Genomic DNA, 23,455 nt, shown 5'->3' on the forward strand with positions numbered 1-23,455 from the left:
CGATCGTTGATAAATCAACGAGACAGCTGTACGAGGCTGTACTTAGGCCCAGTGGTGGTTTGAGCTAAACGCTAACGTCGGCAGGTTAATAAGCTCACGGCTACGATGCTTATTATAATGTTAATTCATCGAGGAAGTGTAGCACCCGACCTCTTGTCCACCCTCGGGTAAACACTCGTTGTACTCTTGGCACAGTTATCTATGAGCTGCTGGCTCAGGCGTCGCCATGTTGAGAGCCATTAAGAGGCAATGGAAGCGCTCCCTAACCTTGTGTCTTGCACATCTAAGAACTTTCCAAAGCTATAACACAGCATACCGTTTACCCTGTTCACCATCTTAGTTTAGTGTGTTAGCATGCTGACATTTGTTATTTTGAACTGCACTAAATAGCACGGTTCAGACTGGTGGGAATGTTGTTAGTTCTGCAGGAATATGGCGATAAACCAAAGAGTCGATGGAGCCACGCGGCTGCTTTTTCCACTCATTATACATGAACGATGTTTGCCAAGTCTAATTTGCATCGCGTCATGTCGGTTCTGCAGGCCTCTATTGAATTTATCAAAACGGGCCCGGCGCTGGACTTTCAGCCTTGAATTGTAGTCGCTCTGTTCTCGAAGGTTAAAAAGCTGGGCAGAGAGTCAGTTGGCCGACGACGCTGGTTTGTGCTGGAAAATGATGTCATTTGGGGTCCAAACTCTCCAGCATGCTGGTATCTGACACTTAAGCTAGTTTGATAAGTCCATCTAGATTCCCATCGGAGCAGTTCACTGGCCTGAGTCGATCCTGCTGAAAATGACCCAAACAATCCGTACAGCTGTCATGTTTTAGCAGGTATATATGTGCATCTTTAGGGGCAGAATGTATATTTATATGTATACCTTATACATATGGATATATTTGAAATAGAGATACTCGCATATTGATTAAATGCTGAACTGACAGCATAGTGAGCTTCTCCGGTGTTGCTTATTTTAAATGCAAGGCCAAACTGCAGAATCAATACTGCCGGTCTAGTTGCTGTAAATACTGGTTGCTTATCACATGCCGCTTACATGCCCTGTCTAAATGCCGTATACCCAGAACCTGTGAAAATGACCCATTAGGCGGGATTCTAACTACTGTAATTCACACTGTTATCAGTACACAACAAGCTGTACAAGCATAGACCTCTTTAGCCCTATTGTTACTCTTCTTAGTGCTATTCAGAGGACTGCAAATTGTCTTGCACCGTAGAGAGCCCACTGAGACCTTGGAGTTTTTATTTTCCCTCACTTTTTCCTCACTTCCTTTGGACCGTGTGTGTGTGTGTGTGTGTGTGCGTGTGTGACACATGCCGCCTGCAAAATTAATTGCCGCAAACTCGATGTTCTCAATTTGTGTTGGCAAATAAAAAAGTAAAACCTAGCTACTGTTGAAGAAAAACAAATATGGATTCATGTACAGAAATATTATACTGATGGGCAGAAGGGAGAGCTAACTTCTACCGGAGCACTTGCAAAGGAAAAAGAACCTTATGCAACAGGACAAGCAATTGCGAATGAATAATTACCCTTCCATAATTGCACAGGTTTTGATTATAGTGCTTTTGACCACTGGTGATGCCATAGTGCACTGTTTTGATGAGATTCCCCGCTTTGTTTGTATCTCTCTACTATAGGATATGCATGTGCGCGGCCATGCAGGTGACGGAGTATACATTCGTGTACCTCAATAGCATTCGTGTAGCATCAGCTCAGCCGCAATTGATGGCTTAAACCTTTGATGCCTCGAACAAGGTCACATGGTCTTTTAGCTCAGTTGTTGGTCCTATAGAATTCTGGACGATCCTCAGCTTTGTCTGTGGTTTGGTGCTGGATCAGTATTTTACAATGGGTTTATCAGAGCCTCCTTTTTGTTCATTCGCAAAACTCGATGTTTGTCAGAACCCGGTCGGAGCCTGCCGATGCTACGCTATGAATGGCCAGTCTGCGTTTGAGGGGCGAGCAAAGGGTCCCTTGCAGAGTTGGGTGCTAATTCTCGTTGGCTCGTCACTCTTGGCCGCACCGTGTCGGCTAAGGTAATTAGCCTGAATGTATGCAGAGATGGGGGTTTTTTTCTCGATAAATCCACACATTGAAGTTACACTTCATTAGGAGACGAGATGCAGACCTCAGGCTCACCACCCCTAACCTGCTATTTGCGACTTTGCAATCAGAATGTTTTCTTACCTACTGCTTTGATACCAAAGTCAGGTCATTTTGAGCTTTTTGAACAATCAAGAATTTCTGCCCTTAATCTGGTAAGGACACTCAATCAAATGGCCGACCCACCCCTTACCTCAACTACCATGATTAAGAAACCCTCGATCGGAGCACATGAACCACGCTCAATCACCGGTGGTTGAAGACTTCTGTTGTCCTAACCAACCCTTTCCCTGTATAACTGTAACGTTTAAATTCATCCCCGCTCTGCCCACATCACGACGAGGCTGCCGTTTGGGGCTGTGAGCTCTCCCAGGCGTTGCATTGTGACACCAATAAGGCAGACTGTCGCTCTGTAATGAGCTGAGAAACTGCATCCCACACTCTGGTCCTCCGGTGGCCGGAGCGTAACGGGCCTCGTGCTATTTTTTGCCGAGACCTGAAAATGTCCATTCTGCTCCGGCACGAAGGGACAGGACAGCGGAGCAGCCGCGCTGTTTGCTCTGACCGCGGGATAGTGTTTTCTCAGACAACATTCCCTGTGAATATTTTATTTATTCCCACGCAGACGTGTCGTGCAAAACAATTTCAGTTTCCCGCTGTTTACCGTCTTGTATTTTCAATAACTCTTTATTGTCTGGAGGGTTCTGCAGCACCAGTCAATTATCTTCAAGTGGCCTTGAAAGTGTGCCTTAATATTTATAGTATGCTGGGTACTTTATTTGTACCTAAATACTGCGCGTGAAGACGGGGTTTATAAGTATTAACATCCGCCCATATCCATTTAAAACTTTTATGGAACGTACAATGGGATTCATTTCATAAACTGGTCACATTCTTTGTGTAACCTTGCATCTACGCAAACGTTATTGTTTCCTGAACGTCAACAGAGATTTCTTTTTCCCCCTCATCCACTCGTTTTCATTTTTGACATTTTGCCACTTGTTATTTATAGCCTGGCATGCGTTCGGGGCCAAATAGGAGTTTAAGCGCTGTCTGCACAACGACCAGTTTTTGAGAGAATTGTCTCTGCATGTAGCCTAAGCGATGACTGCAATCTGTCTTTTCAGTCGTCTTCGCTCGCCACAGATCAGCAGCTCGTGGCGGCTGGTGGGCGAATGAAACGCAACAGCTGATGTTTTTTCATGATGCAATCCCCGGCATAAAGTGGGTAAGCACATCAGCAGCAGCTCAGCAGTCTCTTTTATTTGGTTATTTACTCAGCAGTTCAGCCTGCGGGCGCATGTGCATGACTCCACGGCACAGACGAGGGTCGCTGTACAAATGTGATCTGCACAGGCGCGACCTGTCATCTCCAGGAGAGGAATGCAGTTTCTAAACAGCTGTAGGAAAATAGGGGATTTTTTCTTTTGAAAAAATAATTGCTGATATGAATGTAAACCTAAAACACATCAGGACATTTTTTTCCCAGTGTATTTACTTGTATTCAGTGGCATCTGTTGCTGTTCAGCTCATCCATTGTGGGAAATGTAAAATGCCTCAACAACGACCAGTACAGATGCTCAGACTATACGACGTTCACCGGAGAGGCTTTAATGAGCTGGATGTGGACTACTGTATATTTATTTTGTTTTCTATACAACAAGGAACATTGTGGCAAAATGAATAGGTAAAGCAGCACGTATCAATATATTTACATATTTAAATATTTACAATTTAGCAAACGTCTACTAGTTATGTAAAATCCGCTCCCGTAGCAACAACACTCTATGCTGCAGTTCCCCTCTGCGTTTTAGCGTCTTTCAGCTCCTTGTTTTGGTTTTACAGCCAGCATTTGTTTTGTTTTGGTTCAGTAACATGGCTCTCGTAAGGAATCCGTTTTCTGGCAAAATATTTGATAAATCCACTCCATGCTACCTGGCCCGCAAACAGACAGACACAGTCGGTGTGGCAGCTGAAGAGCTGGATATTTCCCTCTGGAGTCGGTGTTGAACAAAACAGAGCTAAATAAAGGTCATAATGTGGCCAGAAAGACGATTATACGTCATTGTTGTGTTTACAGTTTACAGACGAGATTTTCACCTAAGAATGGATACATAAGTGTTATCAAATCAGTTCTCAGAGTGTAACGCTTTGAAATTCTTCTAGAATAATCTGGGTCAGTCCTCCAAAAATAAAAAACGGAAAAACAAGCTTTAGGAAAGCAAGCCGACTCTCATTGGAAACTAGATTAATTGGCATTTACTTCTCCCCAAGCACCAAAGCAGCATATGACAGAAACATGGAGCGCACCCAGTCATGGCGCCGCATTCCAAAGGTTTCCAAATGCCATTTTGACATGCAGTGTTTTCCTCCTGCCAACGAGAATGAGCAATTAAGGCACGCTGCACTCAAGGAAGACAGGCAGCGTTCGGCAAAAATCACACACTGCGGCTCGACCCTCAAAAAAAATGAGCAATTAACACCTGTTCTCCTGCCCTCGCTCGCCACTCCTGGCTCCCGATAATTATTTTCAAAGCCCTCACTACTCCATTAAATAGAAAAGTACGAGCACGTCCATGTGCACGTATGTGCTTTTTCTCTCTGACTCACTCCCTCGTTCTTTTTAGCACATAAACACAAAAGAACAGGATTAAAAAAACAATTTATTCCAGTTTATGTTCTGACACAGATTAACAGGCCAACAACACGGAATGTGATGTTATTTATACTCTGAACAATCCTCCGGTTCTCCCCCCAGACACACAGTGTTGGAAGGCCTCTCAGCTATTCCTGCTCTTTCCATTACAGAGCAGCAACATGGTGCATTTGCTGATGCACTACACTAAGTGGCAGAAAGGTATACGCTCGCTCTCTTTCGAGAAGAAGGTAGAACCAGAGTTCACCGCACGGACCGCACGGAGCGTCTGGACCTTCGGTGCGTGTGACTCATATCTGGTGTAACTGTTTTGTGATGGAAAATGAATTATAATCATATTTTTCGCAGGAATCGAGGGAGCCAATCGGCTCTCTGAATGCAGTGTACTCTACGACACTCGCGCTGTCTAAACTTAGCCCTCGTTATGCCTTCCTTCTGAAGTGTTTTTGTCGGAACACACGTTTTGTAATTGCTTTGAACTTTTTCAACTTCTGCATTAAATGCTAAACTTCAGGTGACTCCCGAACGCTGGCAGTAAATCAAAGCTTTAAGCTCACAGCTGTCAAAGGAATGCTTCCTTGACAGATGGCAAAATAAATCTGCTGGTATTTTTTTTGCGATAAGTTGGCTTTTGACTAATAGCAAGACATCTTGACGTCTCGATGAGCGGGAGCGTCCATATTGAAGGAAGATTTCCTAGCTCATTAGCTGCGTTGTACCTTTCATTTTTATTTAGCTTCTCTTTCCGGAATATGAACTGATTCGCAATAGAGGAATGGTTTACAGACAGTCAATGGCACAAACCCATCTTTTGAACACTGCATGAACATTTTTTGTACTGTTTTTTCCCCCTCTTTAATAAAACTCTTTATTAAATGACATGAAGAAAATGCCAAGGAGAAGTAAACAACACAGTTCATAGAAATAGAAAGAAGCTTGCAGAGCTATTGTTAGCGGTTAGCTCCGCAGCAACAGCAGTTCACCAACTAGTGTGGACGAGGTGTGGATTAAATGTATTGTTCCTGTTTCTGGTTTGACCAGGCAGATTTTGTCGGCTGTAGACGGAGCCAGGCTAGCAGTTTTCCCGTGCTTCATGTCTTTATGCTAAGCTAGGCTAACCGGCTGCTGGCTGCAGCTACGTATATTACAAACAGAGTGGTATTGTTCAATTCATCTCAATGAAAGCAGAGCAGAGCATTGCCCCAAAATGCCGAACTATTCCTTAAACATGGTCGTTTAACTTTTGGACCACCTCCAGTTCTACATACTTGCAACGTCAGCAGTTTCACTGAAGTCTTTTGTGGATTACTGGCCTGAAAGCTGCTGTGTTGGAGTTGGTTTAACAACATCCTTTTAACACAACAGACTTGCAGTGCGAAACTTTCAAAAGGAACATGAAAACTGTCCTCCGCCCGGCCTCGGCTATTAAGTCGCCTTTGACTTCAGCGAGCTGCCCACTCTATTCGATTTGTTTCTGTGATGTTTCGAGCAGCTCGTTTACTGGAGACTCTATTGAAAGATTCCCTTTTTGTCTCCTCCACTGGGGGAGTAAACGGAGATGGCATTAAGAGAGGAGGTGATAGACGGAAAAAGTATGGAGGGAGAGACAAATCCCACACGTTTATCTGTTGAATCGACGAACAGATAAACAGTTGATAGATGCATGGATATAAATAGAGAAACGGAGAGAATGAGAATAGGGACCTTCCTTTCTCTGCCAAGTTTAAGCTTGGGTTATAGCGCCCAAGCCTTTCAGAGGAGCCATGATTTATTTAAACCAGTTTACATGAGGGAGCAACATCACGCAGTTTGCCACTCTTCTAATTCTTCTTGTTTTTTTTCAAAAAGTAGGGATTTCTCCTACAAAAACCAAGCTCTAAATAAAGACGTGCAAGCCCTACTTTTTACATCTGTCCTGTTCTGCTGCTGCTGCGGCGTCGCTCTGTTCCCCAGAAAATGAGTTCTGTTTCAGTTGTCACGCACGATTGAATGAAACTCGCCTACCGGGGGGGAGTCGGTCAAAACAAAAAAGGCAGAAAAAAGATGCAGAAAGAACCACAGAAACATAGCAGGAAAACAGAGACGTGTAAATAAGAAGATGAAACAAATATGTATGGTCTAAGGAAGTTGCAGACAGATGTAGGTCAGTTGTAGGTGACTCTCCTTGTAATGTTAAAGTATCTCATAGTGTTGATTTATTTTTTCTGGCAAATTATAAAACCGTCATGCTCGGCAGCAGATGCCAGCCGCGGACTTGGCAAACGTGCATCCATCTGCTCATGGAGTTTGTTTTTCACATCATAATTCCAGTACACTCCACACGGTTTACTCGTTGTGGATAGAACTCAGCCTGTGGAAACAGCTGTATTGTGAAGGTTGCCTTCTAACCCAAATAATAACCCCGATGACTTCATCCTCGAGTACGCCTTGATAGTTCAGATATTTGACAGAAAACCCTCATTGCTAACTGGGAGAGCGTGGCGTTTGAAAGATGAGGCTGTTTAAGGTCAAATGAAAATGCCTCAATGAAAAAGTCAGTTGCATGATGGGAATTATAGGTTAAAAAATTCAGCCTCCGCTGCACCAATTTTGATGTCACGTAAGCATCGTTTGGAGTAATTCCACAATTTTTTGCGGTAACTAGTAATGGGCGTTGTCAGGGTAAAAATGCAGTATAATGCCGCTTCCGTTGACCATTTGACATATTAACAATGTATCGATTGACAGAGACGCCGAACAACACGGCCACGTGTGCGTTTGTAATGTAATTGAAGCAGTCAGATGTGTAAAAGTAACGCAAGTAAAGTTACTTTTCCTGGTAACAACACTGCTTGTAAGTCCCTTACCTTTATTAAAGTGCAATTCTAAATCGCTGCAGTATCTCTTTAATGCATTTTGTAAAACTATTAGCTGTTGTTGTTTTACCTCGCTCTAGTGGTCCATTTTGTGGTGCGAGTTATTTTGCAGCACGGCTAAAAACGTCGGCGGGGAAAGCGTCAGCTTTAGGTGTCAGTCCTCGGAGCCAGCAGAAGTACCAATTTCTCTGCTGTCAGCTTCAATTGACCGCAATGCACTGCACTGCATTGAACTGCACACAGCCACAACAAGAGCCTCGAGTCTCACTTTTTCATACGTTACTAATGCAGTTGCCATGTAATCGCTCTCTCCTTTCCTGAGTAGAATCGGCCAATTTCAGATTCATATAAGAAATAAATTAGCGAAGACAGCACTCGTTCCAGGAATGAAAAAAAACCCAAGACAGATTGGTAAAATCTGGTGCGCTGCGTTGTCGAGACGCCCTGTCCTCCTCGGTGACAGTCCTACAAACAGCAGACAGACACGCACGCAACAGGCTTTCCGACTAATTATCCTCTTTTTTGTACCAGTGCCACTTAGGAGCTAAGCCTGATTGCAACTCGGCATGATATACGCTCCTGTCTTAACTTCTCTTCTCTTAACCGCTCCCGCCGCCTTTACCGTGTTGTTCTATGAACGAGCTTGAGCAAAGAATTGGGTTATTTATTCTCAAAGGGCTTAGTTTTAAAACCGCTACGATCGATACATTTACATCAGAAAGAGATCAAACGACGATGCGTAACGTGAAATGTTTTGCTGGTAAGTGACGAACTCTCAGAGAATTACGTTCCCCTCAACTCTACGGTGACTTTTGCCGCCTTTTTAGCTCTCCGCAACCTCCGTGCGTTAGCTGTCAGCTCCGTTGTTTATCCCAGCGGGACTGTGCTGCTAGCATATTCGATTTTCTCGTAACTGCTCATCCCCGGTTTCTGAAAACAGGATACGTCAATGGAATAAACACGCTCACCGTTTCAAGAACACGTAGGAAATTCTTTATTTTTTCCCGTAGCATCTGCTTTAAAAAAGAACCAAAGAGCTCCTCGCTAGTTTGAAGTCCACCAATCAGCCTCTCGCCACTAAACAGCTAAGAGTCCCAGCTCAAGACACAGTAACGGTCCACCTTTGCATGTCCCGCAGGCAATGAGTGAAATTGAATTTAAAAAGCAATTATAAAACAACTAGGGGGAAAGCACCTCTTTACCTTGCGAGCGACTCGGCTGCTGCTGTTATTTATTCCTTATTGTTTTTCCTCTAACTTTTTTGGCAAACTTTTCCACCTCAGCCAAGCGTGAAAATCACTTATTTTCATCAATTAGCACGTTTTTGGGGAATTTCGGGTTTTTATACACTATTTCATGTTTTCCTGTCATTTCAAGTATTTATTTACAAATTCACAACAAGCACGAAAACCTTTTTTGGAGTTGGAGCTTCACAAACCTCTGGGTTAACGGGGTAATCTGGATGGCTGAAGCCCATTAATCTGTCAACTTCTCTGAGGAACAGCTGAGAGGGGATAACATCTTTTATCTTTAAGTCACTATAAATTGTTAATGATCTGTCTCTGGAAGGCTTTTGTAGCTTGCTGAAAAGGCAACGTTTGGCTAGAATCTGTTTTGAAAAGAGAAAACCGGTAATGGCACATTTTTTTTTGTACCTTTTTTGCTGCGGCTACCTTTGTAGGATAGATATTTTTTTCCCCCAAGCAGGGGAGTTGCTGTGTTTAGACGTGCTTTCCCCGAGTTAACTGCCAGCCCTTATCTCTCTCTTTCTGCCCCCCCCCCATCTCCCGCTAGGGAGGGAGACTCTTCTCTTGCCGCCCTCGCTACTCCCTTCCGCTCTATTTAGGTTTTCTTCTCTCGTCTAGCTTCCTCCAGTTTACCCCTTCTCGTGTTCACCCCAATCTCCTCATTTACTCCCATTTAACCCCAAACACTTTCTCTACACACCCCCTACTCCACCCGCAGACACACACGTATTTCCATTCTGCGATCTGTCAATAATTTCTCTCGCAGCGGGATACGTTAGATATTCACCATTCACGCCAAAACTTTACGCCGTCCAACTTTCAATGATAGGTTAGGGAGCCTCCCACTCTCTTCCTCCACCTCATTTTTCATGCAAATTCCTCGGTACTGTAAGTCATTAATTATCGAAACATCACGCCGTTTCCGTCAATCAAAGGGGAAAAAACGGCTTTGTTTGTGTTTTCGGAGTTTGAAATAGACTATCGGGCTTTTATAGACTCAAGAGTTACCGATTGCATCAAAAGAGAGCATTTATCAGAGCGTAAACGATAGCTTAGTCAACTGCTAGGCTGTCAGTCAAAACTGCTTCCTGTATACCGCGTTTCTTTATCAAGCCAATGCAGCCTTGCGACGTTTGCCACAACTCTGCACATTGCACACCGAGGCACGCTTTACCACACGAAGCCCTGTAGGATAACAAACAAAACACGTTAACTCATTCATCGCGTGGTTTAAAGTTACAAGATGTGACAATTTAATAATGGCAAATTAGATTGTTTCACAAATGTCAAACTATTCCTTCACATAAAAGAAGTATGGAAAAATGGCAGAATATTTTTTATCATCCGTCCTCCCCGTAGACAACAGTAATCCATCTAGCACTTTTTTGGAAGGTGCAAGCGTACCCGTTCCGAACAGCCACATTTAAAGGCCAGGTGAAAGACACTAGAAAGGCTCTAGGTGTGATAATTGTCTTTCCTGGAAGACACTCGTACAGTTGCCCATGAAAAGTGAAGAAAAAATAGTTGAAGAAAGAGAGCTAGAGAGAGAAGTTTAGACTCTGCTTACTTTTTCCTCCTCCACCCAATCACTGTGCGGATTGCGCGGGGATGTAGAATTGTTGGATTGTTGTTTTTTTCCGAAAGTTGCAGCAATCGTCTGACGTAACCCCCCCCCCCAATTCCGGCATCAGAAAGGTGTAAGGGGAGGGGGATTTTTTTTCTTTTTCTTTTCAAACCATTCAGCGAGCACTTCTGATGTGTACTGGCTATCTTTATTGTCGAGCAGCTCCACTTCGAGCAGCTCCACTTTGAGCTCGGAGCCTCGCTTGCAAAGTATAATTGCCGAAGGACAGAGGAGCGCTCCTCATTCATCTTCCATTCTCTATTTTCAAGGGGATTTGAAAAGTGGCCTTCCAGGCACAAGCGTGCTTCTGCAACCTGTAGGCTACTATTGCCCCATTTTACACTGGCGGTTGACAGAGCAACACGGACCGACTGCACAAAAAATAATGGATAAAAAACTCACTACACCTGATAAACCAGTAACACCTTTGTTGATGAATACCGGTTCACCTTATTGTGTGCAAAACACATTGCGGGTTTTGTAGGATATAGCTCTTATCCACAGCGCAGCGTCCGAGATAGATCACAGTTTGTGTTACATTTAGTAATTAATGCCAACCCGCTCTCCTCTCTTAGCTTGTTGTTTGGCATCCTGGGAAATCACAAGATGACTTGAAAGACGAAGGAAATCAGAAATTGATCTAGAGTATCTCAGTGTGCGAATTTTCTGCTGAGCTACTTTGGGGACAGAAGCTCACGTCTTTTATATCGGTTCCATTTTGACGTCGACCTTTAGCCAAATGGCCCGTATCCCCTCCGGAATCGCATCTGACCTGAAAGAAATATCTTTACTTTGCTTTTCCCGTTCTTTCACGGGCAGCAGCCAATTCTACTATCGATCGAGAAAAATGAGATGATAGTAAAGAGGTAGAGTACCGTCGGAGATTAAAACGCAGGTCCCGTGAGAGTAATCGGCCCGGCTCGGTCTTTACAGCTCTCTCCTTCAGAGGTAAAGCTGTCGAGCCCTCGACACAATTTAGATTCAGCCTGAATGTTATAAACGCTAAATCAATACACGTAGGCAAAGGTTGGTCGAGCTTTCCCGTAGAATCTTGCGTTGCGTTTAGACCGTTAAGTCCCCCCCCCAAAAACTAATGCTAACCATGCTAGAAAAAGGCCTCTCCTTAACAGTCGGTAAAGTAGAGCTAAAAATAAAATAAAAAATCATCTTCGACAAAGGCTGCGTGTGCAATTGATCCTATTGTATAATGTCAGTTTGTCAAAGATTAACGTCTAGATGTCGAAACACACAGACGCCAGTGTAACTAGGCCACTGTACATCCCGTATCCTGTTGTATTATTTATTTAGAAGATGCGAATGTCATTCAGCGTCGGTGAGAATTCTTTCAGACCCCTGACCTCTATGAGAAACACACCTGACATTACACAGCCCCCCAGATGAGAAAGGTCCACGTACAGTCACAGCGTTCAGTATTGTCAAAGCGCGCAGGCAACCGCCGGAACGTCACATAAATTATGGATTGCGATGGAAACAAGGAGCGTGTTGTTCTTTGCGTTTGTTCAGTCAGGTTGCGCAGAGGTGAACTCCTCACAGTGGGAGTCCTGCAAACTATGGGGGGCCGCCTGGGACAGAATTCATACTTGGTCTTACACACACTATTATAATCTCGCATATACACCACTATACTCATACACACACACTATTAAACTCCTTTTACATGTAAGTATGAGAGTATAGTAGTGTATGTAAGAGGGTATAGTAGTATGTGTAAGAGAGTATAGTAGTGTATGTAAGAGAGTATAATAGTATTTGTAAGAGAGTATAGTAGTGTATGTAAGAGGGTATAGTAGTATGTGTAAGAGAGTATAGTAGTGTATGTAAGTATAGAGTATTTAATAGTATTTGTAAGAGAGTATAGTAGTGTATGTAAGAGAGTATAGTAGTGTATGTAAGAGAGTATAGTAGTGTATGTAAGAGAGTATAGTAGTGTATGTAAGAGAGTATAGTAGTGTATGTAAGAGAGTATAGTAGTGTATGTAAGAGAGTATAGTAGTGTATGTAAGAGAGTATAGTAGTGTATGTAAGAGAGTATAGTAGTATGTGTAAGAGAGTATAGTAGTGTATGTAAGAGAGTATAATAGTATTTGTAAGAGAGTATAGTAGTGTATGTAAGAGAGTATAGTAGTGTATGCAAGAGAGTATAGTAGTGTATGTAAGAGAGTATAGTAGTGTATGTAAGAGAGTATAGTAGTATGTGTAAGAGAGTTTGAATGAAACGGGAGAGAGTTTGAATGAAACGGAAGTGAGTTTGAATGAAACGGAAGTGAGTTTGAATGAAACGGAAGTGAGTTTGAATGAAACGGGAGAGAGTCTGTTATTTTATTATTTTTTATTTATTTTTCGTTTTTTAATTACACCTGCCGTTTCTCTGCCCGTCCCCTCTCCGATGTCTTCCTGCTGATTTTTGTCCTCAGACTTATTTCCCTCATCCACTCCACTAGCAACACTGTCTGTCTGTTCGTCTGGTTTTTGAGTTCTTTTCTGTCCCTTTTTTATTAAAAACCGGTCCATTTCGTATTTCAGCTGGCAAGCGGAGCGTGCGGAGCTAGCGGAGCTTACGTAGCCCGCCTTTACATTTTGAGCGGTCACGTGTTGTAAACAATGCCACACGCTTGCGGGCTGCGTTGCCAGGTTTGACAGGTTGACAATTCCCCCTTTAGGGATCACCATTAAGGCTTAATACTTTTAATTTCTCCTTCATTATTTGGGTGAAGGGACAAGTATAATTCAGATGTTTGCGTTTTTGTAGTGCAATGTTGTACGTTTATGAAGCACATTTGAAAATGTATTGGCTGTGTTACCACATAGGAAGCTACCATGCGAGCCACCAATTATAGCTTGACGAGCCGCATGTGACTCGTGAGCCGCGCAATGAGTAACGCTGCCATAGACACTAAAGCCAAAACCTTTCTCACATGCACACCCATCGCGAGTGACGGCTATGCGCACACATGCACACCCATAGCGAGTGACGTAGGACGTAAAGTCCCGCCCAGGTCGAAGTGGCGTCGATTTAGAGAGTCCCGGGAGCGGAGCCGCATATGGACCAATGTGGGCCAGTGCCACTATGATTGACAGGCGGCCCACCCCATCAGGAACCGAGGAATCAAACTCACTTCCGTTTCATTCAAACTCACGTCCGTTTCATTCAAACTCACTTCCGTTTCATTCAAACTCACTTCCGTTTCATTCAAACTCACTTCCGTTTCATTCAAACTATTAAAGTCCTTTTACATGTAAGTATGAGAGTGTATAGTCGTGTATGTGAGAGAGTTTAGTAGTGTATGTGAGAGAGAATAGTAGTGTATGTGAGAGAGTATAGTGGTGTATGTGAGAGAGTATATTAGTGTATGTGAGAGAGTATATAAGTGTATGTGAGAGAGTATAATAGTGTATGTGAGAGAGTATATTAGTGTATGTGAGAGAGTATATAAGTGTATGTGAGAGAGTATAATAGTGTATGTGAGAGAGTATAATAGTGTGTGTAAGACCAAGTATGAATTCTGTCCCAGGCGGCCCCTCATAGCAAACAGTAAAGGCCTCGAAGAACAGGATCACTCTGGATTTGGCTTTTTACATTTAGTTTTGTGCCTTTCTTGTTTCTGTATCTCACGTTAGGAATATTTGGCACTGTAGAAAACAATTTCTTTGAATGATTTGCTCAAGCAACTCATCACATTTTGCATTTATGAGGTTACGTTTGAACGCTAATCTCTTGAGCCTTTAGCTAAAATGCTAAATAAACTACTGTAACAGAAGGACACGTGAACAGGAGTCTTTGAGTCAGCAACATTAATATCCGTTATTCAACGGGTTCGCTAACCTTAGCTTACATTAGCGACCCTAGCTCTGGCACATGATCTCCTTACTCTATTAAATTAAGCAACAGAACGTTTTAATGCAACGTTTGAATCCAACTTTTCATTAGCAAGATCCAGAATGCAATCTCTCCTTTTTAAATGATAAATATTGCTGCTTTAACTGCGTTAAAAAGAACTGAAACTAATTAAAACTGTAAAAAAAATAAAAATGTAATGACCGAATAGAATCTAACTCAAAAGGATCCGAATAATTACGTTTAAGCATCAAACAGAAGCATTTAGCAGTTGCTCCTTCCGAACTACAGCCGCCTTGCAGCAGTTCAACTGATAATTGAATGAAAACAGAGTCTTGACCTTTGCCATATGTCATCTGTGTCATTTCCCATCTTGTTTCGCGCCATCAGAAATGCAACAACTATTCAAATATTCAACATTCAAACAAGCAATACGTCTCCTGCAAGAAATCGTTAAATCGATTTTGAATATCAAGTAGCCTAAAAAGGCGTTCCCCCGCCGCTTTTAAATTCGTCATTTTCATAATTCACTTTTTTACACTCACCGCTGCACATTTTAATAGATTGCCGTTTGTCAAGTGCAGTACAAGCAATTTCAGCGGGTGCTCTGTTTTCCTGCATGTTCCTCCTCTCTCAATATTCCTGTCTCATTCAATTTTAATTACAGCTCCCAGGATTTATTCTAGACTCTGTACCTCAGATCAGCCACAACCACCTCGTTTACGGCTGTGTTTTTTTAAATGTCGCACCGAGGACCGCGTTGAAATTACGACGCATTTCATAAACATTACATTACATACCGCAAGAGTAAAAAAAAACGACAACTCTCTCTCGCGCACACCAGGGTGTGTCTGGAGCTGGATCACGGGGATTACACGCGCCTCCCACCTCTCAGACTCGCGCGCACACCGTCCCGTTCTCCGCGCAGCCTTCCGGCACGTTCCCCGCGGGGGCATCCGCACTACGTGAAACTCCCAAATCAACGCGTGATTGATGCGAGGTCTGGCGGAACTAAGGCGCCTGATTGACGTGGCATGCCAAAGGGGAAATAGCAGGGTGTTGATGAGGTGTGTCTACAACATTGAATTTTGTTGTCGTAAAATAGAAACGATGGTTCTGAATCTCGGGCACGATTGAGACGCCGTCTTTCTCTTCTCAGTTCGGTACCTCGGCCTGGGAAAAATGTGCATCTCTTTTAGAAGTACATGCTAATTTCAGTCCCTGACGTAGTGAATCAGGATGCAGCAGATCCTGAGCGGAGGCTAAATTACGGGCGATCGCAGCTCGAGCTGAACCACTCGAGAGGGACGATTCTCACGACGCAGGGCGCCCTCGTGACCCTGAAGCTCATTAACAGATGCACACGAAGGGATTTATTATATATATTTTTTCATTAGCCCCGTGGTCGATTCCGATAAGAGCGCTCTCGTTTTCCGCAATCATTACTTTTTGGTGGTTCTCGCAGTTCCGCCTTGTAAATATGTTCCTCTACTGAAAAGCTTTGCGTTTCCTGCACGCAAAGTTTACACGCTCGGAAAGTTTAAATTGTTACGATGGTTTTCAGGTTTTTGCATTGCACACGGCAAACCTGCGGGGTGTAGACACATCTGTCCCCCTGCACATACAGGCTACTTTTACACAGCTCCGTAATAACCTTTTAATGTCACACGCTCCCAAAAAATCCATCTTTTTGGGACCGCTCATCCGTCTTTTCACGTGTTCTTCCCTTTATTTTAGCATTCTTTCAATCCAGTTAACGTTGTTTAGTTTTGCTGATCTACATCCAAAACACCAATATACTGTATATTCACATATCCGTGGGATACATCCACCCACCTCTTCAGATGAAAGCAAGTGAGACGCGACTGTCACCAGCCAATTATCACGATCTAAGAATATTCGAGCCCCGCCGCGCTCGTGTGTTTCTTGCCGCTACAGCGGGATACGACTTGTCTTTTCTTGCAAGATTTCACCGAAGGTGCGATTCCAACATCCCCGATCCGTCACAAACACACAGACACTCCTCTCGCCGAGCTCTGACAAAATAAATAGCAACAAGGCAGCACAGCTCCCTGGGAAATGACATGCAACTCACAAGATTTTGCCTTTTAGAGTTGAACGTCTCGTGTCGACAACTGTGATAATTGGCTTAAAGGGCTGTAGTAAGGCGCGCGTGCGTGCGCTTGTACGTGCGTACGGCTTTTTCACCTTTCGTGCACGCACATTTATGCATTTAAAATAAGCGACGTGTTTTTGTTTAGGCAAGAATAATTTTTTATTAAATGTTCATTTTTGTGGATTACCAGCTGCTCCCACACGCACGCACGCACACGCATGCTAGGCTAACGCGGAGCTCACGTTGATATGTTGATTTAGCTGCGTCAACGTTCATACGGGAGCAAGGGCAGAAACAGTGGAAAGAGGAGAAGAAAAGGCTGAATACCCGTCTGATTGGGTTATAAATACTCTCAATGGGGTCTCTGCCTCATGAAGATTATCTGTAGCACACAGAGGCAAACGGCGTATGTTTGTGGCATTGGTGCGTGTGTGTGTGTGTGTGTGTTGTGTGTGTGTGTGTGTGTGTGTGTGTGTAAAACAAAGATATAGAGAGAAAGAGAAAGGCAGAGTGTGGATTCAGAAAAATTCCATCCGGAGCGTCTTCAGCTCGCAGGGGTGAAGAAGCCTGAATATTTTATTCGACTCGAGCGAGCTCAAAAGAGAGGGAAAAAAAAAGAGAGAAGATGCTTCAGCTTTAGAGTAGGTGTATCTGTAGGTTCTCCACTTCACGCGATTGCACCCTCCGCACTTGTTACATATGGCTTTTGTGGCTGGATAGGACGCCTAAAGACAGCATCCAAATCTATACGGTTGGGCATCTGAGTCCAGATCCCCACGCAGGAGCAGCGCCTTGCCTCGACACACAGTTAATAATAGCCTGGTTTACTCTGGTCCCTTCTGTACGGAGTTCACTATTTTGATCCGACCACCTTCCCATTTTAGCCGAGTAACGGACGGACTGTTTGCTAAACCCCTCCCCTGACCCTGGTGCAGTTTGCTTATAGCCTAGCATTAGCTTTGCGCTCCTGCCGATTGCATTCGAGCTTCAAAAATCACAACGGTTGTGTTCATTTGCGAGGGTTATCTCGCTGAACAAAACGCGTAAGAATCTGAAAGGTTTGGTTGCCGTAATCGGAAATCCAAAAATGGAGAAACCCCACGTGCTTTTTGTCGAGGGAACCGGTAAGATACTGACCGCCGGGGCAGTTTGACTACTTGGCCGTAGTCGGGCACGGGAACGTCGTTGACCGCAATTCGGCCATTTAAGGGTACGAGTGCCGAAACTGTTTAAAAAAATACCACGCAGCGATCGAGATGCAATTAGCGTAACATTAACTAGCTCATCTTTGTCCGGACGATTGTGTAGTTGGCTTGTAGATCTTACGGTTCTGTACTCACACGGGCCTCCATAGATTCACATTTTTTCAACAGATGCGTGCCCGTCGCTATTTCTAGTCTCAAATCTCAAAGCTATCAAGCGAAAGGGGGAGAATCCAGGTGTATTTCTGAGTTGCCGCTCCTCTGAACATCGTACCTCTGTACTCTTGTCAGTGTTTTTGTCTCAAAAACATGAAACGAACGAATCGATGGCAGGACCCTAATCGCGCTGTGTTTTTTTGGCTCGGCCGATTTTTAATCCGCCTTCCGAAGCCAATCGGGACGTCTCGTTTTAAGTCCCGACTTTGTAAAAGCCGTTAGGGATGTGTTATTATTCTACGAGATGGCTGCAACGCTGCCAATCCAGGATTAAACTTGAAGCCGAAAGCGCGAGAGCCTCAGAAGCGATAGAAATATTATGAACTTGAGGTAGAGACGCACGACACAATAAACAACCTCGGGAGATGTGATGACTTTGACTCGGGTTCCCCCTCGCAGGATCCAAAAAAGGCTAGCAGAGCTGCTAGCAGAGCTGTCGCAGAGCTGCTCATTTCTCTTAATCACTCGGCTGCAATGAAAGTCATATTCATTTTAACAGTTGAACATTTTCAGATGGAAGAATTTGGCACAGCAATACGATCCCGTCAGATTTCCCCTGGGAAACACGCAGATACATCTCTCTCTAAAACTATCTCGGTGGGATTTCCCCCGAGCTCCTATTTGTTACTTTAGGCACCCAGACAGAAACCGGATGCATCTTTAATGAAGTCGTCAGTGGTGGGCATTGCGAGATGAAGCCCCACTCTCTGCGTCTCTCTCTCTCTCTCTGTCTGTCTCCGCATAGAGTCGGACAGACCTGGCCAATGAACAGATTTCCCCCGAGTTTCCGTTAACGAAAGCCCTCAGATGAGGCCCAAACGTTTTGCGTTTGCGCACGCGCCTTCGTTCCACTATCCAATTTTCATTTCTAAACTCCTCGGAATATCAGATTGCTTTATTTAGACGGGCAGGGTTTGTCGATCCCCGACCACACGCTATTCAACTCGACGATAGCGAGGGGGTCAACGGCCTCGATCGCATTAAAGGTAACTTTTTGAAGCGCCGCCTTCTACTTTGACTTTCGCGCTTACCCTCTATTAACAATTAAATATCCTCTGCCCGGTTCAATAGTCTGAGTCTTTGAAGCAACAATTCTGTGTCAGTAGCCCTCAGGCGGTTGCCACCCATTCACCCAGCTCTGATTGTTTTTTTGTACTGTTCCGGCTCCAGAGAGCGTAGGCTCGGTACAGACGCGCGCTGAGGACGTTCGTTTTGGAAAGGACGAATGTCATTTTGGAACGCAGCAAACTACAAAGACACGCATCAATTACGGATACGGATGAGTATATTGAAGAGCAGGCGTTTTTCGGTCACATAAAAAGGCTGAATGTTTCGTCGTCGCCGCGGAGAAGCAATTGCAATGCTGCGCTGCCGCAGTACGACACGCGGCCAAGAAAGCTCCGTCTGTTAAGTTAAAGGAATAACTTCAGCGATGGATTTTTAAATATATAGCCCGGGATGTTTTAAAGCAGCATGTTAACGTTTTAAAAATATAACCTATAAAAAGTTTTTTTAATTTATTCAGTTAATAGCGCCGTCAAATTCGTTTCCCAAAACTCTAATATTACATTACATTACAGTCATTTAGCAGACGCTTTTATCCGAAGCGACTTACAATCAGCAGTACGTTACATATCATTCACCCATTCGCACACTGATGACTAGGGCTAGGGCTACCATGCAAGGTGCCACCATCAGTCTCTAACTAACATTCACGCAACATCCAGTCCACACCGATGGCAAGCCTTCGGGAGCAACTCGGGGTTAAGCGTCTTGCCCAAGGACACATCGACTGCCGAAGCCGGGTATCGAACCACCTCGCTCTCCACTACGCCACAGCCGCCCCGTAACATAACTCGGTTTTCTAAAACCGCAAACATTTCCACGTGAGATTCAGCTAACGCGGCCTCGGTTTCCTCATTTATACTTATGTATGTTTTTATTTAAAAATGTATAATTCGATGCAGAAAAGTCTAATTAATTTGCTTTCCTGCTGAGAGTTAGGCGAGGAGATAGGTACGTAGCGTTGTTTGCGACTACGTTAAACTAAAAATATTGCGGGGCACCACTTCTGAATAGAAGAGACAAAATAGAAATACGATCAATAATTTGGTAACAAATGATCCAGTCTCAATATCTCAGGCCTGATTTCGGCGACCTCGTAGCTCCGACCTTTTGAATCAATACGACAGACAACGACTTGGCGATACATGGGTAATTTATTAAAAAGGTAATATAATGAATGTACGACAGGATTATTAATCAAAGAACAATGCAAAACATGAACGAATGGATTTCAGATAATCAGGCAATATTATATCAAACAGTGAAGGAAAGTTGCGGGTTCCTCTTTCTCCTATCCCCCGCTCCATCTGGTCAATCTATATTATTATTATTATTATTATTATTCAGAGCTTCTACATCTCCTACACCAACTCTGGATCACAGCACGGTTGAAATGTTCCGGATGCCTTTTGCGGGTCTCTGCCGTCGCTTCAGCGGTCCCAGCTCTGCCGTCGGACTCTCCGGTCCGTCGGAGGTGAAGTTGAGGGTTCACGGACCTGTGGCTCTCCGCTGACTAATCTCGTTTGGCCCAAACGATAATAGTGAAAGTTGACGTCTCACGAGATCAACAGACGTTCACTAAAAATAAGGCTCGCTTGAAAGAATAATTCTAAGATGCTCCAGTCGGAGGAGGGAAAATACTGGCAAAACTGCCGTTTCTAAAAATAAAATGACGGTCACGCGTCGGGATCTCCGTCAGACTAAACTAAAAACGTACACCTAACATAAACGAACAACGAAAAAAACAAAATCTCCTGCTTTTACCCGTTCAAGATAGGTGTCGGGTCCCAGGGTGCGGCTTGATTTTATGGCTTTGTTTTTGCCAAGATTCCTAGTTTCGGTGCGTTCTGGTTCGGTAGCTTAACTAATCTAACGTTTAAACAAATATCCCACATACTTTTCTTCACCGTGAGTTTAACAGACCTTCCGCACTTTCAATTGAATTTCAGTCACATCCATTCGGTATGCAGGATTAACAGAGGTCACGCGCGTCCGATATTTCCACTGGAGGGCTCTGTTTTCCACTCCACAATTATGGGAAAAAGACGCGTCATCCTGAAATCAAATGACCAATGATACTTTGGTTGGGGTTATTGAAGGTTTCACAGACTTGTGCAGTATTATACAGGGATACAAGGAATAATTGCAGAGATACTAAGGGTCAGTTCCTGTTTCCTTGACCCGAGTAGTTTATGATGTGACCTGGGAAGACCAGATGTTCAGTTATCGGATAGAAAAAAGAGGGGGAGGAGAGGAAGAAGGTTATTCGTTGGTTCGTATCTTCCGGGCTGACTTCGTATCTCGACTCGAGACCTTCCTCTCGGCCTGTGGAGTGTCAGCCCTGACGCCTTTATAGCGTCTCTGCTAAAGTGTATGGAAACCTCCTCTGCGGAGATGAAATGCCAGAGAGGGGGAGGGAGGAAACGAACGTCTCGGGTCGTTAGTCACTTCAGGCCACTCCAACCTATCCAATCCTACGTTAAAATGTAAAGTTATGGCCAGCAGGTGGTTAGCTTAGCATAGCACAAAGACTAGAAACAGGGAAAAACAGTTAGCCGGCTACGTTAAATGTACATTTTGCTTCATTTTACGGAGGGTTATTTGCTGCAAAAAGTCTTGGTCGGTCGCAGCTACCCGAAGGCTTTGCTTGTCGCGCGGACGAAACAAACGAGATACGGCGGTAGGCATTTCTTTCGCGCTAGCACGGCCGTAGGCTCTTGTTGTCCTGTTTTACGCGAGCTCGCCGAGGCAAATTACTATGGCTTGCGTTGAAACGGTTTATCAAATGTTAAATGGTGGATCGGTCGCTCCCTGCTTTTAGTCTTCGTGCTACGCTAAGCTAAGCCTCTACTGGCTCCGACTACATTTTCCTAATGGCGTATTAACGTAAAGCTATCTCAGTGATGTAAAATATTACAAACTAGAAATGCAGATTGCAGATTGTTGTTTTTTGTTAACCGTGCTACTCAAGTCTCGTTTCTATTCCGCTGAGCCGGTCTTATCGCAACCCACGGTCGCGCGGCCTCTGTCTCGTTGCCGAAGAGCGAACATCCGGTCACTCATCGAGACTCGATCGCAATTCGTCGTCGCGTGACCGTAACGATTTAATCCTTCTACGCGCTGACAACTGAGGTCGCTGACAGCGATTCCGACTATTTATCGCATGGTGAAACGAAACCCTGCCGCGTTCCTAAAATCAGCTTACGGCATCATCTCAACATTAGAAAATGCTCGGTTTTCTTTCCTCCGTGTCATCCTGCTGTTCCTGCTGCGGGAGGAGTACAATCAGACGGTTAGGAGAGCGAGAGTGCAGATAACGACCCCCCTGCCCAATTTTATCCATTATCAAGCGGAAGCATCGCATCCCCCCCCCCCCGAATTCGGGCAGAAGCCAATTTTCTCTCTTATTGGAAAAATAACGATACAAAACTAACGCGTCCTTGATTACAAATTTAAAGACGGAAATGCACTATTTCCATTTTGCACAATTACAAAAATGTCACATTAAAATAATGCTTTACGCATACATTCTGTGCAGTTTGCATTTACATTCCAGGCAATATTGAGATTTAGCTAATTAACATCACTTCAACTTCGGATAGAAAATCTACTACTCCATCTCTCTGTGATGGAGTAGAATAAAAATGAAGGAGAAAAGTCAACATCAAGCTGCTAGCAGATATAGATAAATAAATAACACTTTAGTCAACTGAAATGAAATCTCAGATCTCAAAGCCCGAGACTCGTGAAAGTCAGATATTTTTGAATTGAGTGCATAATATATATATATATATATATATATACACATATATACAGTGGATATAGAAAGTCTACACACCCCCTGTTTTTGGTGATGTAAAAAAACGAGACAAAGATAAATCATGTCCGAACTTTTTCCACCTTTAATGTGACCTATAACGTGAACAATTCAATTGAAAAACAAACTGAAATCCTTTAGGGGGAAAAATAAAAAAATAAAAAAACTTACAATAACCTGGTTGCATTAATATGAACACCCTTCAACTAATACTTTGTTGAAGCACCTTTTGATTTTATTACAGCACTCAGTCTTTTTGGGTAGGAGTCTATTAGCTTGGCACATCTTGACTTGGCAATATTTGCCCACTCTTGTTTGCAAAAGAGCTCCAAATCTGTCAGATTGCGAGGGCATCTCCTGTTGACAGCCCTCTTCAGATCACCCCACAGATGTTCAATTGGATTCAGGTCTGGGCCATTCCAAAACTTTAATCTTCTTCTGGTGAAGCCACGCTTTTGTCGATTAGGGTGTATGCTTTGGGTCGTTGTCGTGCCGAAAGGTGAAATTCCTCTTCATCTTCAGCTTTCTAACGGAAGCCTGAAGGTTGTGTGCCAAAATTGACTGACTGGTATTTGGAACTGTTCATAATTCCCTCCACCCTGACTAAGGCCCCGGTTCCAGCTGAAGAAAAACAGCCCCGAAGCACGACGCTGCCACCACCACGCTTCACTGTGGATG

This window comes from Anoplopoma fimbria, chromosome 22 (assembly GCF_027596085.1).
Source record: "Anoplopoma fimbria isolate UVic2021 breed Golden Eagle Sablefish chromosome 22, Afim_UVic_2022, whole genome shotgun sequence".
In the NCBI taxonomy this organism is placed as follows: domain Eukaryota; kingdom Metazoa; phylum Chordata; class Actinopteri; order Perciformes; family Anoplopomatidae; genus Anoplopoma; species Anoplopoma fimbria.